Genomic DNA, 16,905 nt, shown 5'->3' with positions numbered 1-16,905 from the left:
CTGTTCCCGCCTTACACGTATATGATCACGGCAGCAATCTGTTGAAAGTCTCAACTAGAACGGGAGTATTTCCCCAATTAGTTTTTAAGCACTTAAACATTTCAGAGTGTATTCTAAGATCAGCTCCCGTACAACCAAAAAATTGCATTTTTTTTCATTTCCACCCCCCCCAATTTATCAGATTGATCCTTCTTTTATCTCTGCACAAATGACACCGCTAGTGGAGCTGGGGATATCTAAGCTTAAAGAAGCTCCTAAAAGATGAGAACATTAACCTCAAGTGCACTGACTTCCCGGAATGTCTTGCATTCTCCTGCTCAGTCTTGAAGTGAGCACCTGCTGTTTAAAGTAATTAGTTTCAAAGGGAATGTCAGATCAGTCCTCAGGAGTTTACTCTGACCCAAAAACCCTCGTAAGAAAATATCAGTGAGACAAAACAAGAAAAGTTATCACAGTTGGGACGCTCCCTCTCACTGTGTTATTCGTTATTCAGGGGCATGTTTTAAGAGTCCTGTTTGCTGTCTCGCTCAGTTATTTTCTGGTTGCAAAATTGTGCTCAAGGCAGAATTGCTCTAGCAGGTAGCTGTTTTCCTCTTCTCAAAATGAAGACGTGGTGGGCTGAGTACAAAAAAAATTAGAAAACATTTGAAATTTTAACAGTAGTTTTTAGTATTTCTTATGATAATAAGATTTAAAAATTAAAGACAAATTAAGCTTGTTAATTTTCAACTTACATTTTCCCCTTAAAAAGTGTACTGAACAAGGCTATTTCCAGTTTCTCTTTTTATCCTTACTGATGTTCAGCATTATGAGCTGTAATAAAGAGGTTGAAAAGGGTCTCATTTGAGTAGCAGGATAAGTCTGACAACAAACGGCAACATCACGATTCCGTTTGGTTTATTCTCCCTAAGACTTAGGTGAGCAATTGCTTAATTTGTTGGTGATTTGTAAGCCACTAGTCTCATGACCCTCTTTGTTTATTTCCGTCTGTCATCCACCTTGGTTGAGTCTTGCTGATACATTCAGCCACACCCTGGCTGAGCTCCAGAGCTTAAGGGAGGGGCTGTGGGCCCCCTTCTTGCCAGAGGGTGAGAGGGGAGCGGCTGACCCTTGAAGGACCAGAAGGTTATTAAAGAAGGAACTGCAAGTACCCTTTAGGGAGACAGTGCAACTGGAAACCAGTACAAGGCCTGGATGCTCAACTCACCTACCTCAAGGGGCACACTCTCCACCTTAGAGGATCTGGGCTTGGTGTTATTAACAGCTAGTCATTTAACATCACAGAATTAGTTTTCCCATAAAATGCTTTTGATCTTATCTACCTCAAAGGTGGTGATGAGAATTAGGTGACCCAGTATATGTGGGGCCATTTGGCAATCCATAAAATATTATGCTGATACCAGATATTACTGTGTTTTTTTAATTAATTAATTAATTTTTATTTTTGGCTGCATTGGGTCTTCGTTGCTGCGCACGGGCTTCTCATTGCAGTGGCTTCTCTTGTTGCAGGGCACAGGCTCTAGGTGCACGGGCTTCAGTAGTTGTGGCTCACGGGCTTAGTTGCTCTGTGGCATGTGGGATCTTCCCGGACCAGGGCTCGAACCCATGTCCCCTGCATTGACAGGCGGATTCTTAACCACTGCACCACCAGGGAAGCCCCAATATTACTGTTTTTCTTAGCAAATACCTTGCTTAATTTCCTGACTGTCTATAAATTCTTGCTACAACATTCTGTAGCAGCTGGGCCTCAACTACTTTTGGTAAAGTATTTGCTGGGGTGGTACTTGTTATCTCCCAAAGTATAACCTTCCATCAGAGACTTCAGTTACAAAGTTTCTCTTTATATTAAGCCAAAATTTGCCTGTGTATTTGCCTGTGTTGGGTTCTGCCTCTGGAGTAACCCTCATGCATGCAAAACACTGTTTTGGATGCAGAGGTGAAGGGTGAATAAAGCAGGCTCAGTCCTGCCATCTTGGAGCTGGAGTTGAAGGGGCAGAAACCAAGTAAACTTATAAATAAAATAATTGCAAGCGCTACAAGGGGAACAAAAAATAAGGGAGCAAGAAAAAGATGACGTGGGAATGAGAGCAAGTGCTTGAGTTTGAGTGATCAGGGAAGGCACCTCTGAGGCGACATTTAGACCAAGACCTAAGACTGAGGAAAGTTAACCATGTCGAATATGAGAAGAAGGCCAAGGGAACAGCAGATGTAGAGGCTGTGGGAAGGAGCATAGGCCCACCGGTGGCTCTGAAGACCGCTCCGGCTGTAGCTTTATGAGCGAGTGGGAGAGGAGCTCCAGGTGACGCTGATGATAGGCTGAATGTGGAAGGTGAAGGGAAGGAAGCTTTCAGCTTTGGCAGCTGGGTGGGTGGTGCTCTCATTTGCTGAGGTGAAGAAGGTGGTGAAGGGGATGGCAGGTTTTTTTTTTTTTTTTTAAGGAAACAGCAGTTTCTGCTTTGCACATTTTGAATTGAAGATATCTTTAAGAAGCTCAAGTGGAGATGTTAAATAGGTATTTAGTTCTATGAGTCTGGAACCCAGAAGAAAGTTCCAGCCTGGAGATATGAATATGCATCTCATCAGCATAAAGGTTTTAAAAGCCATGGCGGTTGGTACATTCAGATAAGACTGGGGAGAAAAGAGGGACTGGCTAAGCCTTGAAAAATCCCAACATTTTGAGGTCAGGTGGAAAAGGAAGAGGTAACAAAGGAGAGTGAAAACAAGATAGGAGGAAACCGGAGGGTTGCAAAAGCAAAGAAAGGAGTATTTCAGGGAGTGGGAGAGGGGTTGTTTGGCTGAATGCTGGCTACTCAGAAGTTGAGTATGTTAAGGACAAAAGTGGCCATTGAATTTAGCAACACAGAAGAGATCTGTGACCTTGACAGGCTGAAAATGGTGGAAACCAAAGCCATTTTTGTAGAGGGTTGAGTAATGGATGAACTGGAGATAAGAAAAGGAAACAGCATCTGTAGAACAGTCATGAGAACGTATGCCATGAAAAGAAGCAGAGAAGTAAGCTGTGTTCTCTGAGAGATTTTTTCGATTTGTTTGTTTTGTTCTGTGAGATACTAGAGCATATTTGTAAGCTGATAGGAATGATTCAGCAGAGGTGATAGAAAGATGGATGGATGGATGGATGGAAGGAAGGAAGGACGGAAGGAATTAGATAGTGAATAGGCAGAGGAGATAAGGGTTGTAACTAAAGAAATAATTGAGAAAGTCAAGAGGTGGGCTGAGAGCCAGAGTATAACTAGAGGAATTGGCCTCTGAGAGAAGGAGTGGCACTTCCTCCACTATAGCAGAAGAAGGAAGAGAGGATGATGGAACGGTAATGTAGATAGAGAGGGGTGAAGATGAGGGACATCAAGTCTGGTGGCTTCTGTATTCTCACTGAAGTGTGAAGACTGTTTCTCAGCTTAGGGGGAGGGTGGAGGAAGGTGTAAGGGAGATTCAAAGAGAAGAGGAGGAGGTATGAAATGGATGATGGTGGTTCCTCCAGAGCAGTGGTTCTCAAAGAGTGGTTCCTGGACCAGTAGCCTCAGCATCACCTGGGAACCTGGGAATTTTTCAGAAATGCAATTTTTAAGGTCCCATACCAGACCTACTGGATCAGAAACTTGGGAGGTGGAACCCAGCAATCTGTGTTTTAACAAGCCCTCTAGGTGATTCTGCTGCTGGCTAAAGTTGGAGAACCACTGTTCTAGAGAAGAGTAGCAAGACAAGATTTTGTAGATAAGACCTTGAATTTAATGTGAAACCAATGTCTTTGTACTGTGTGGTTTTCTTGTGGTGTTTAACAGCTGGGGTTGAGGCATGGATAAGAGATGCCAGGATTCAGCCAGAACTGAGGGATTCTGAGCACACAGAGAGGGGGGGCCTGATGGGGTTGGAGGCATTTCAGGGAACTGATTATGATGGTCAGTCATGGAATCTGAAGCTGGACAAGGAGGACTGACAAGTCAAAGGGGGCTGATGGAAGTGAGAAATCTCCAGATCAATTGTCTGGACGTTTCACTGATAGGGGCGCAGCACCATTGCAAAGAAGGGCTCTGTATAGCACAGCTAGGTCATGTCTAACCTCATTGGTCCACAGAGATAGTGCTTTAAAGATCTGACTAAAGGAGTTCTGTGTAAACATTCCATAAAACAGATATTTTGGCCTGTGTGCATGCATTAGTGTATGCATTAAGAGGCCAGGAAGTTACGAGACAGTTGGATCTTATGCAAAGCACAAGGTTTTTTTAAAAAATTAACAATGACACACGTAAAACCATATAGGAAAATGTTTACTTTCTTTAAATCAGCTTTTTAAATTATTCAGCTTCTGGGATAGATTATTTTTGTTCATCTTAAATTACTGCTACTACTAAGAATCATAATAATAAATAATATTTATTAGGTACTTACAGTACAGTAGGCACTGTAGCAGTTTCTTTATAGGCATGAGTCTTATTTCATCACGACTACAACCTCTGAGGTAGATAATATTATTGACCTTGTTGAAGCACGGAGGACCTAAGAAACTTACCTATGATTAATTTTAAACAATTTAAGTGAATAAATGTCCAAAAGTGCATAAAATTCTTATAAACAGAAACAACCTATTTACCATTTCTCCGTAACTGTAAGATAATAAGGTGTAGTGTTCACTTGATCAGTGGCCACCCCCAGGTGATGACACCCAGCTGAGCCTTGGGGAAACATACACGAAAAAGATTTGCTGGCAGAAAATAGGAGCTTGCCTGTCAGGTGCTCCCTGGTGCCTCCCTGGATCCCTCCCTGGGGCATAGCTGGGCCAGGCTGGGGGTAAGCATGGTTGAGTAGACCACTACCTGGGATGGTTGGTCTGGTAGACTAGTATGGTTAGTGTGTAGGCCTGACAAGGTGTCCAGGTTGTGCATTGGTCCCTCTGTTGTATTTGTACCCTTGTGTTTCTCCAGTATCTCTGCCTAACCCCAGTGATGTCTGGCTTCTCAGCAGGCTGTGTACCAGGGACAGCCATGGGCAGGGAGCAGAAGTGAATCCAAAAATGTTATCTTCAGAAGAGGCACATCTTCCAGCTTTTTCTTCTTCTTCTTTTTTAATAAATTAGTGTTTTACCCTCAAACTGCTAAGATCTTCAAAATATAAAACTTCTGCTTGAAAATGTATATAGTCATTTTAACTTGCTAGAGTATCAGCGTAAATCTTTGCTGTCTCCCTTTAATTGCTCTTAACAGAAAGCTGTTAAAAGATCATAAAATTTGTGATTAAAAAGTTAAAGTAGAATTGTATTTTCTTCCACCCGCCAATGCCAAATTATTCCCTCTGGGTCACTTTACAGTGATTTGGACAATCCTTTGTAAAATAAGTTTAATGAAACACTTTCCATTTCCGTAGGGATACTGTCTGTGATTTGGTAGGATATTTTTCTGGATAATCAGCTTACATTTTTATTTATTTAGTCTCATTACCTATATGCTTGATTTCTTTACTATTTGGTAACGTGTGTTCTTGGCACCTGCTGTGTTAGGCAGACAAGTTTTTCATGTATTTGTCCTTTTCTTGCTTTTTATAGACACTGCAATGTATGTGTGAATCTCATGGCTTTTTGATTTTTCGTAGACTATTCTTTATGTTGTGGACTTTTTTAAAGTAGTAAGTTAAAAATAAAAATATCAGGGTTGGTTCTTTCCTCCCTTCCTTCCCCCCTTCCCTCTCCCCTTCCTTCCCTCCTTCCTTCCTTCCTCCCTCCCTCCCTCCCTCCCTCCCTTCCTCCCTTCCTTCCTCCCTTCATTCCTTCTTAAAGTATTCTACCCAGTACTAAAATAGTGAATTAAAAGTAAATAGCAGAGTTGGGTTTTTCCTTTTCTTCTCTCTATTTGTTAAAATAGTCTACCCAGTACTCTGCTCTTTGAGCCAAAAATTGGACTTTATGATCTGCGGAGGCAAGAAGTCTGTATCGGCAGGGGTTTGTGTTCTACCACAGGTAACAGTCCAAATAAAAGGACTTAACTAAAAGTGGGGTTTCGCTTTCTCAGGCATATTATTTCCTCAAGCGTTACCGGTGGTGGGTAATTGTGGGGTTTGTTTCCGTAGCTCAAGATCGTCAGGGATTGGATCTCTTTGATTCTTTTGGCCTTTCCCTTATGATCACAAGGTAACATATGAACTCAGAAACTACACTCATGTTCCAGGAAAGAGGGGAGGGGAAAGGGGTGAATAGATGAGGAAAAAGATGAGGGCCAGCGGAGCCTGACTGTTCACTTTTAGGGAACTTTTTGGGTCTTTCCCATCCGGTGACCTCCACTGACATCTTAGTGGCCAGGTCTGCAACACGTGGCAGGGGAATCTGGGAAATGTGGGAGGGGTGTTATTGTCATTGTTTTTTGTGATTCCCATTTGCTTTTTTTAGCTTGGCAATTTGCCAGAACCACCACCACCACCACCAAAACTTGGTGCTCCATTAATAAGGAAGAAGAGGAGCATGGATTTTGGGTAGGCAACCAACAGTCTGTGCTACAGCCTCCAGTGGCAGCAGGCAGGCAGAGAATTCAAGCTTAAGTGTAGAGTAGCTTTCCCTCCAGTCATTCTCTGCCTACTTCCTGGGAAACCTGGGAGCCTATCAGAGGAAGGCTGGTATAATCTGGAATCCCCCAGAAAAGGGTCCATGTTCACTGTTGAGTGTAAATCCCTAAATAGACATCGATAATTTAATTCCAAGTTATGGGAGGACTTATTTCAGCATCAGATTTGGGGGAAGGACCAGAGTAGGTGTGTTCTTCTTTCCATGGACTGAGAGCACAGGCTCCTGCTTGGACGTGATGCGGTGACTAGCAGCCAGGTGCATATAGACCCACTCTCTCTTCTTTCATGCTGTCGTATTCCATCTCCCTCGGTGTAGTCCTTTTGGGCTACTGTTAACCCACCTGTGTATTTTATGTGAACAATTTCATTAACTGCATTCTTTGTTGCAGCCAAGAGGTCAAGGACCTCTTCCCCACTTCCTTTATTATTTCCTATATAGACTTGTTTTTAACATTAGACCTATGAACCATCTCCACAAGGGCCGCTTTTCATTTTTGGTACATTTCTCTGAGGACTTGCTACTGCATCTCAGAATAAGTCTCTGTCTCACTCTCTAGCTGCTTCCCACTAAGCGTTCCCACTGAGTACCATGCACTATGAACTTTCAAGTTCAGCCTCATTCAAGGTTCTTAAATTCATGTAAAACATTAGTTGCATAACTTTAGCATATAAACAGGAGACTCAATGCAGTGCTTATACCTGGACAAATATAAAATACTGTTGGTGGTCTTCATTCAAAATTTTAAAAAGATATTTGCCCGGTACACTATGTCTTAGCTATAGTGCAGTGAGAATGTGTATACCTCGGAAGGCCTAATTGATCTAAACTACACCTCTTGAAACTCAGCTGTGCTGGAGCTGTGTCAAAGTGCACAGTACGTGAAGAAAGAGAATGCTAAATAAATCAGGAATAAAGTAGATAGTTGGGAGCATGTTTAAGGAACTTGAGAGAGCAAATTGTTTTCAAGCACTTTAAACACTTTAAAAACATCAATTCCTCAACACACATAGGCTATGCTAATTGTAAATCTTTCATTAAAAACCAATCTCCAGAGGCTCTCTCCAGGCAACATCTTACAAGCCTAGTTCTGATTTCTACTTCTTCTTTAAAGTAAAAAGATAGCACTTCCATAAGCATATTCTATAATTTGGATTTCAATCGGTGTCTTGCCATATTGTTTGAATAACTAAACCAGTTTTGGTTTGCTTTGTAATACATGATTTTATTCAAATGTATTAGTCCCCTGATTTTAGTTTTGACTTATAGGTAAGTAGCTAGTTTATTATTGCTTTGAGAATTTTTTTTTCTCTATTTGAAGATCAAGAAAATGCCTCATAAATCTGGTGTTATCTATAATGTGCGATTGAGCCACATTGTTCTTCAACATATAGTTAAGTAATTTAAATGGATCAAAAGTATGTAAAATATGGCTTTAAAGCATTTTACCCAGTCAAAGAAGAATTGAACAGGTCAGAAGTTGCCAAATAGGTTTTGAAATGTTGTGAGGCCAGATAATTTTGGTCTTTGCTTTTGCTTTATCCTCAATTTTTTTTTTTAACGTAGGACAGAAATTAATGGAATTTATTGTTCTTCTTCTTGGAGTCTTTATATACTTATAAGAATTAGTTGCGATGTTAAGCAAAAATTTAAATCCAAAGAAAATTAGAAATGTATTTTAAGGGAGCTAAATTTCAGTAGTTCCATTAAATTTATCTATGGGTTCCATTAAATTTATAAATACAGTAGAAAAATATATATCGGAAAAGATAAAGGATTCCAATAAAATTTACTAAGAAAAGAATTAAACTATGTAGCCCAGTGCTGTTGTGCATGCATAAACATCAGTAAATATTTATGGAATGAATGAATGACTCAGTGAATAGGTACATCTGTAGATTAGTAGTTTTAGAGCTAGGGAGACCTAGGTTCCAGTCCTGCCTGACCCCTTACCCTTTAAGAAACCTTGTACAGATGATTTAGACTTTCTGAGCCCCAAATTCTTCATAGGTAGAATGTGAATAATGAAAGTATGTCATTGTTTTGTGAAAATTAAATAAGATAAAGAGCCCAGCACAGACCAGGTGTTAAATAAATATTGTTGTTATAAGCTATATGAAAACTGCCTTATGTGGTAGGTTAAAATTGTTGAAAGTTAATATGACTCAGTCCAGTATTAATCATCACATCACATAAAATGATTCTTTTATTTCACACATAAAAAATGATAACTTAGCCCAACCTGAGGGTCTCAGGAATGTTTTCTAAGGGAGGTAACACTTGAGCTGAAACTTGAAGGAGAAGTAGGAGTTGGCCTGTTGAGAAGAGGTGGGAAGGGCATTTCTAATAATAGAGCTATACCCTCGTAAAAGGATAACCAAGGCTAAGGTAGACTATTTCAGTAGTGTTGTTTCGATAGATTGGGCCTTACTGGCTCTTATAAACTCTTTATGCACTGTAGTCAGAGTAATAGTCTATTGACCTAGGACTATATATCCTTATCAAAAAATAGTTGAGCATAATACTTCAATATATGCATATTTAATAATGTTTTATACATGTACTGCTATAAATCCATTAAAAATTAGAAAAGATAGTTCTTTTATTTTTTTGTTATTTTTTATTTTAAATCTTTTTCTTATATATTTTCAATCTTTTTTAACATTTGTTTTTCTGAATCACAATTAATTATCTTATTTAACTCTCCATATCTCTGTAACCCACTTTGGAGACCATTGGCCTATGAAAATCCATTGAATATGGACAAAAGTTTTCCTAACAAAGTTTCTCAACCATGTTTCATGAGAGTTTAGGGTTTATAGTTTCTGTATCTGCATGATCTCATGCCTCCAATCTAGAAAATTAATATATCATTTCACAAAGCTGACTACATCTCATTCAGGGCTGTACTTCCTCAGAGCAGAAGCAAAACCACTTGTGGGTGTGGGGAGGGGCATTCCCTGAACCTGGCCTAGCCTTTCCCACAGATAAAGCCCTGCAGAAGATGAGCTCATGAACCTAAACTACAAAACAGAAGAAAATGAACAGCTATGAGTGAGAGACACAAAAACAGGATTAAATCCCAAGAAGTTCAAGTAAAAGGACAATTGAATGGAAATCCCAAATTAAAATGTCTAAAATAATTGAAAGCATAAGAAAAGATCATGAACCTAAGAAAAGCAGAACAGGCAGATTTGAAAAGGAACCAAATATGAAATGAAAATCTAATGGTTAAAATTAACTCAGTAGATTAAGAGGCTGTTTAGAGACAGCCAAAGAGAGGCTATAATGCAGTCACTGGATCCAAGGAACACCACTGCTGTTCCAGTTGTAGTCAAAATACAAGTCATCCTTCACATGACGCAGAAGTCCTGCCCCACCTCTCCAGCTCAGGCTCTCCTACTTTATTGCTCAGCTTCATTGTTTCCTCAGGCACAGCCTCACTGGCCTTTCAGTTTTCCTAATGCCACGCTTCCACCTTCCACAAGTCTTTGAACACATTGTGTTTTGAACAGTGTGCTGTGCTTTGCATCTGAAATACCCCACTCCCTTTATCCTATTAGCTCATTCAACTCCCAGCCCAAGGGTCACTTTCCCAGGGAAGCTTTGTTAGTACTTCACAGGTTAATAGGGTGCTTTTTTTACTGTTGCTTAAAGAAGGGATTTACTTCCCTTTAAGGTACTTATATCAGTTTGTAATCTCACATTCATCACTGTGATTATTTGAAAACCATCCATCTCCCCCACTAGATTGTAAGTCCTGGGAGGACAAGACCATGTTTGTTTGGTTCCCCATTGTGCCAGTGGTTGTACTTAGTACCTGGTAAACAAATGTCTTTTTTATGAATAGATATTCCAGAAACACAGAGGACATAAATTTTGGTATTAAAATACTTCAAAAGATGGTTGGTTTTCCAGTTGCTATTGTTCCATGGTTAGTTTTATCTTTCTAGCCATATTATCAGAAATTAGATTTCTTCTGTCAAATCTTTCTGAAGCCAAATGAGTTTGTTTCTTTGCACAGATTCTTTACCATTTTAAATGGGCCCTTGTCAGCAGCCTTCAGCTTTTAGTGCAAGTCCTCAGATTTCTTGCAAGATAGTCTGTAAAGCCCTGTGAAATGATAGCAGATATCTATTTGAATCTATGAATGGTGCAGTTTTCACCAGACACCGAGGAGACGTGTCTTGGGAAGGGTGGCACACACAAAGAAGGATGCGTGGTACACTGGGTTCTTCAGAGCACATCTGATTTTTATTTTTTAGGTGGTCATGAGCCTTCGTTAGATCCATTTACCAGCTGACTTTTTAAAAAAGTGTTCCTTTGGTAACCTTACTGTGGTTCATTTTGTGAAATTGTGAGCAAGTGCTGGGGAAGGGTAAGTGAAGGACTGAGGACAGCAAAGCCTCTGTGAGCTGGTAGGTTTTGTTCCCAGAGGACAGGGACACGGCAGCCCACTTACTGCCGTGAGGAGGTATTGATTTTTCTCCCTCCCTGTTCTTAGCTGCACCTCTGAAGCAGGTGTGGTGTGAAGCATCTTTCCTGGTGAAGAGAGGAAAAACTGTCATGAACTTTGTCACCTCAACCATCAGGCATTTCAAACCAAACAAGGTGGAATAGGAAAAGAGCTTTCAGGACTCTTGGAAACCTCCCGACTTAGTTCAATACCCTGGCTTTTGTGACTGAGCGGTTCCTTGCAGTTGTTAAAAAACCTTGATAGACAATGGGAAGAAATGTGGTGGGGTTTTTTTTTTAATGTTTTGAAAAGAGAATAAAAGGATCAAATCAGTGAAAACAGCGCAGCTTTGTGCAGTGATCTTGGAAGGTTAGCAAAGTGGTCTTGTCCCAAGTTTTCAGCAAGATGTTCCGTTCCTGTTATAATTGGCTGCTGGGTAGGTTTGGACCTAACTAGAATGCCAGCGTTCGATTTCACCGTGTCCTCGGTGGAGATATGTCACCGTTTATGCTCGCCTTAGTGACAATTTTCTAAAATGGAAACTCATGGGAAATCATTACAGTGTTTATATGTCTCCCTTTCCGGACGGCGTTATCCTGTGATATTTTACCAGTGTTTTCCACTGCATGATGGCATCTAGCGAAGGTTAAGGCAGAACAGGTCCCTCTGTAATTTTGTGACTACATTTTACTTACTGAAGAAGAAAAGATAACTGACAATTAAGTATTTGGGATGTCACAGAAAGAACATGTGCAACTAATCAATGGTATCCTTTGGGAACATGATTTTATAAAGCTGATAATGTAGAAAAATCGGGATTTTGTGATTTCTGTTACATGATGATAATTGCACCTTTTCAATAAAAGAGACATTTCTCCTGGAGTAAACATTGAGCTGGAGGAGGATGCTGCTATCAATGCTATTGTTTCTCTGCTCCCTTTAGGCAATTTTTTGGTAAATATTTTCATAGAGAATTTTTTTCCATTCTTTTTTTAGAGTGATATTTCTGGTCTATAATAAGGAAAGTTATTTATTCTTCTGTAACTGAGTAACATGGTTGTAAAGAATAATAATTATTTTTTTCTTCTTACAAGGTATACTCAATTGCCCATTTTAATATTTATCAGAGTTGGATATAGTCTTAGCAAAGTCTATTACATAATGTATCACACACTTGTTACAGTTCTTTGATTTAGCCCCATTTCCTTTGTGCATCTTGATAACAACCTGATTTTCAGCCTGTGTACTTCCTAAGTGGTAAATTGGCTGGAAATGACTGTGGTTTTCTGTTAATTCTGTAGCATCTCCAGTCTGCATGTGTATGAAAGAGCAACTAAAAGATGTTCAGAACCCAGATATTTAGAAGCTCTTATGATTCCTACTCTTCCCATGCATGTGCCACTTTTCCTAGTTTTATGGCACAGGCTTCAGCTAGAGATAGATTCCTTCTCTGCTGGTTTGGACAGTAGTTTCTTCTTGTTCCAGCAGCTTTGGAAACTGCCACCCTCCTTAACAGAATGGTTAGTTAACTTAAAGACCACATTATCTCCTTGGTCCTCCACCACCTCATTCCATGCTTGGTACCCACTGTTGAGTGACTTCTTCATATGGACACTATTTTAATCTTTTAGCCATTTTCATTGCTTGCCTCTAGCTCTTCCTGAGTTTATTCTCATTTCCCTTTACTTGGGGATTAAATAATATTGCTTTCAGTGGAGTGAGAGGACTGCTCAGCTCATTTTACACCTTTGTGGAAGCAGGACTTTCTTGCTGACCTACCACTTGTGACCAACAGCACTTGTGACCTACTCTCCAACTTACATCTGGAGATTAATTAATTCTGCCTCTTACAGTATTTGGCTCAGTACTTTAACCTGTAAGATTTAATGGGATTATTTCCAATTTTTTCTTCAACTTGTTATGCTCATTTTGAATTCTGACGTTTTACTGTGTAAATTAGCTACCCAGCCATGCATTCCAACTTGCATGCAGTGTCAGGACTCTACCATCAGAGTAATTAGTTAATCAGTTAGAAAGCACCAGGCCTGGGACCTATCACTGCCCAGTGGTTCAAAATGCCCATCTCATAACAGGTGTGGCATACTAGTGCTTCATCAGCTGTACTCTGTAGAAATAGAGTTTAAATCTTACTTTCCCTCCTTTTTTGCTAACTTTGGGAACCTTCAACACCACAGCTTATTGAATTCTAGAGTTATATTTAGAAGACGTAGAAGCCATAAATATGAACTGCTTTCTAAATCCAGTACAGCAGTAGATTTTGGACTTTAAGAAAAAAATCCTTCACCAGACACGGCCAGACAAGTATTTTCAACCACAGCCTAAAGCTGAAAGCACTCATGAATTCTAATAGCAAGGCAGCACACACTCCAGCGGGGTTCTAATTGACAAAGAGGTAGAAAACTGAAACAAGAAGGCTAGCGTGTCCTTTGGGGAGCTGGCATCCAGCATGGGCCCAGCAGTGCTTCAGGCTCCAGGCCAAATGAAAAGTGTGCCCAGCAGCGTTGCTGCCACATCAGAGCTACAAGCAGGCATCTTTGGCTGGGCTGTCAGGGGCCTATTGGACCCCCTACCACTGGCAGCACAATTATATATGTGTGTGTATTTTTCAGCAAGCAAGATTCTCAGCTTTCATCATTTTCAAAGGGATCCACGAATTGTAGAGGACTAAGAAGCTCTGTTTGTTAGATAGACAATAATCCAAACCTCCAAAACCAATAAAATAGATGGTTGAGAATTGATACAACAAAAAAATTCAAAGGAAACAGAATTAACATTTATCGAATGCTAATTGCATGCCAGAGACTCTTGGAGACATCACCTGATCCTCACAATGACCTTTAAGGTAGACAGAGGAGATACTCAAACCCAGGTCTTGCTCTAAAACTACATATTTCCACTACACCACTTGCCTCTGTAAAGAATGAAAATGACCATTCAATTTACCATTGAAGATAAATCAAAAATAAAGATAAGCAAGCTAAAACAACAGGGAAATATTATTTGATATTTAAAATGTTGTTTATGTGTATATATATATATATTTTTTTTTTAATCAAAAGCTTATCTAGTGAATAGGTCCGGTGATTTAGACCAGACCGGGGTCCCAAGCATGTGGGATGGCCCAGGGTGCAGCGTCAAGGAGTGGTTCTTCTTGAGCGGAAGCTTTTCAAGAAACTGAAGAGGATTTAAATGAAACAGTTGTGAGGCCCCACTTCACTGATGGGTCACTCATGGAACGTGGTCATGTGTTTCTGAACCAAAAGATTTGGTTGACCTAATACATTTTCTCTGTTGCATCTCTGTACTAACTAATGACAGTCATTTCACTTATACATATGTATTAAATTAGGTAAATTCTACTCTATTATACTCTGTCTCTGGGCTTAAGTATTAATTATTTTCTTACAAGCCTTCTTAGCACTTTTAGGAGATATTCCCTCCGCATAACCGAAAGCTTGACTAACACTCTCCCCCCGCCAGTGCTGCTTTCTTACAACTGTAAATCCTGAAATCCACATTGGTCATTGTTTTATAGGAAATATTATTTGCGAATAACAATTTAACAAAAATGCTCACAAATTTTTGAAGTTTTCGATATTCTTTTTTTCTAGTATATCTGACCTAAAACAACATGATCATCTATTTGGAGTACTCTGGGGAGGTTGAGCAGGATTAATTCCTGTCCCGGTGTTGCAGTGTAAACAGCTTTTTGCCTGTCTTTTGTCATTAATGATCACGCTGTAGATGTAGTCAGTGCGTTGTAAGCCAATCTGTCAAGGCAAATAAACAATTCACCTTGTTAAAATTCCCTAAATCTTGCATTAATAAAACGAAAGTAACCCCCCCCACCACCACCGAACACTCAAGAGATGTCTTCCTCCATGCTGCAGTGATGGATGACATGTCTAAAGATCCTGGAAATTAAGTAGTTCATGTCATTAAAAGTGTCCCACACTTGTTATTGATTTAATTTATTTTAAAAGATGGGGGTGGAGATAATGGTTACCCCCTCCGCTGTTTTTTTTAATCTGAAAGCTACCACTTGTTCACATAATTAAAACTATTGCCAGGGTGAACAGCTCTGTATTTGTTACAACATTAAGCTTTATTATTCAAATAGGTATTATCCTCTTGAATAGATATCTACAAGTACAAGCTGATAATCACTGCAACTTGTATTATGGCAAAAACAATTCCTTCGAACTTCATATGTATCATGATTCCTAGAACCTTTGATTTTGGACACTGAAATAATGACCTTCTGGGCACCCCAAAAATATTCTCGGATAGATAAAAATTTAGATGAAAGCCAAATGGATTGAAGGAAAGAAACAGAAATAGTAATGGAAGAATGCCCCTGGATAGGGGAGGGTTTTTTTTTTCTCTCCATTTTATGAATTTTTCATTTTTCTACTTTATAATCAAGAAAAAAGTAAACATTTTAGAAAGATGGAGGGATGGATGGGAAGGCATTTAGAGAGTACAGGTTCTGTGTCACTGTATTCTAAGGCAAGTTTAACTTATGTGTGTGTTTACTTGTTTATCACTAATTTTCTCCAACAGCCCACATTCTACTGACCTGTAGTATTCACTGCCATATCCCAGTGCCTAACATAATAGGTGCTCCGTAAATATTTGTTTAACGAATAAAGTATTACCCCAGATATCTTTATTTTCCTTTTTTTTATTTCTTAAACTTCAGTGGGTACAATGGCCATGTAAGGAATAGTAAGAGCCCCAGACAAGGCTGGATCTCCAGATTACCCCTCTCTAGGAACTGAACAGCAGGATGGTTGAGCACTAGTATAGTACAGAGGTCAGTGTGCTAGCACTGGTGATCTCTGTAGTAGCTTATTCCATTTATATGTCCTGAACTGAGTAACAGAATTCCAAAGCATGGTGAGAAATGGGCAGCTCCAGATGTAAATTATGGCTAAGAACAATACATTATATAGAATTATGTGTATACAAGAAACACACAATTTGACCTTTTTCACGTGTTGTGTATCTTTTGCATCACCTTGCATAGCTGTTCCTGATCAGCTGAGTGAATGACATTTCAGCATCAATTCTCATTGTTTTTTTTTGTTTTTTTTAAACATTTTTATTGGAGTATAATTGCTTTACAATGGTGTGTTAGTTTCTGCTTTATAACAAAGTGAATCAGTTATACATACACATATATCCCCATATCTCTTCCCTCTTGCGTCTCCCTCCCTTCCACCCTCCCTATCCCACCCCTCTAGGTGGTCACAAAGCACCGGGCTGATCTCCCTGTGCTATGCGGCTGCTTCCCACTAGCTATCTATTTTATGTTGGTAGTGTATATATGCCCATCAATTCTCATTGTTTTTTAAATAATATGTACTTGGGGAAAAAAAGCCATGGTAAATTATAAAAATGACCCTTAAGAATAGTTACATTAATTTTAGAGATTACTGCACAACGTCTGATGCTTTTCCGGTGGTCTTTGTAAAAAAAAAGGGCGGGGGGAGCAAATGTACAGTCATTGCTCTGGCAGACTCTTTCAAAACTAAATATATATGAAAATGCACTCTTACAGTTCTCTATTAGATTTCTCCTTGAAGTTGCATAATTTGGATATCTGAGAACTGACATGGTTATGCCATTATGGCAGCCATTTAGCAGAGCTCCCTAAATGGAAGAACTCTATAGATTTTTTTTTTCAGCATATACACTGATTTACACTTAGTGGTGAAACTGTTACTGACCCTTTAAGTGGAGCTGTCCAAATAGCAATAAATGTCAGTTGATCCTATTGCTGAAACAGGTGTTAGCTGAAGGATCGTGACTAAATCTTCCAGTTAAAAAAGCCGTGTATAGTATTTCCTGAACAGTAGTG

The 16,905-nt window shown here is 39.6% G+C and overlaps 1 protein-coding gene across 1 annotated transcript in view; it reads left to right on the top strand.

Annotated features, from left to right (window-relative positions):
- Positions 1-16,905, top strand: part of SNX24 (sorting nexin 24) — a 161,075-nt gene that overhangs the window by 134,754 nt on the left and 9,416 nt on the right. The window lies entirely within an intron of this gene.

The sequence above is a fragment of the Aethalodelphis obliquidens genome, unplaced genomic scaffold, assembly GCF_003676395.1.
Source record: "Aethalodelphis obliquidens isolate GAN/ISIS:26980383/991018 unplaced genomic scaffold, ASM367639v1 scaffold4, whole genome shotgun sequence".
Classification (NCBI taxonomy): domain Eukaryota; kingdom Metazoa; phylum Chordata; class Mammalia; order Artiodactyla; family Delphinidae; genus Aethalodelphis; species Aethalodelphis obliquidens.
Note: the sequence above shows the minus strand (reverse complement) of the source record. Positions and strands in the feature narration are given on the sequence as shown.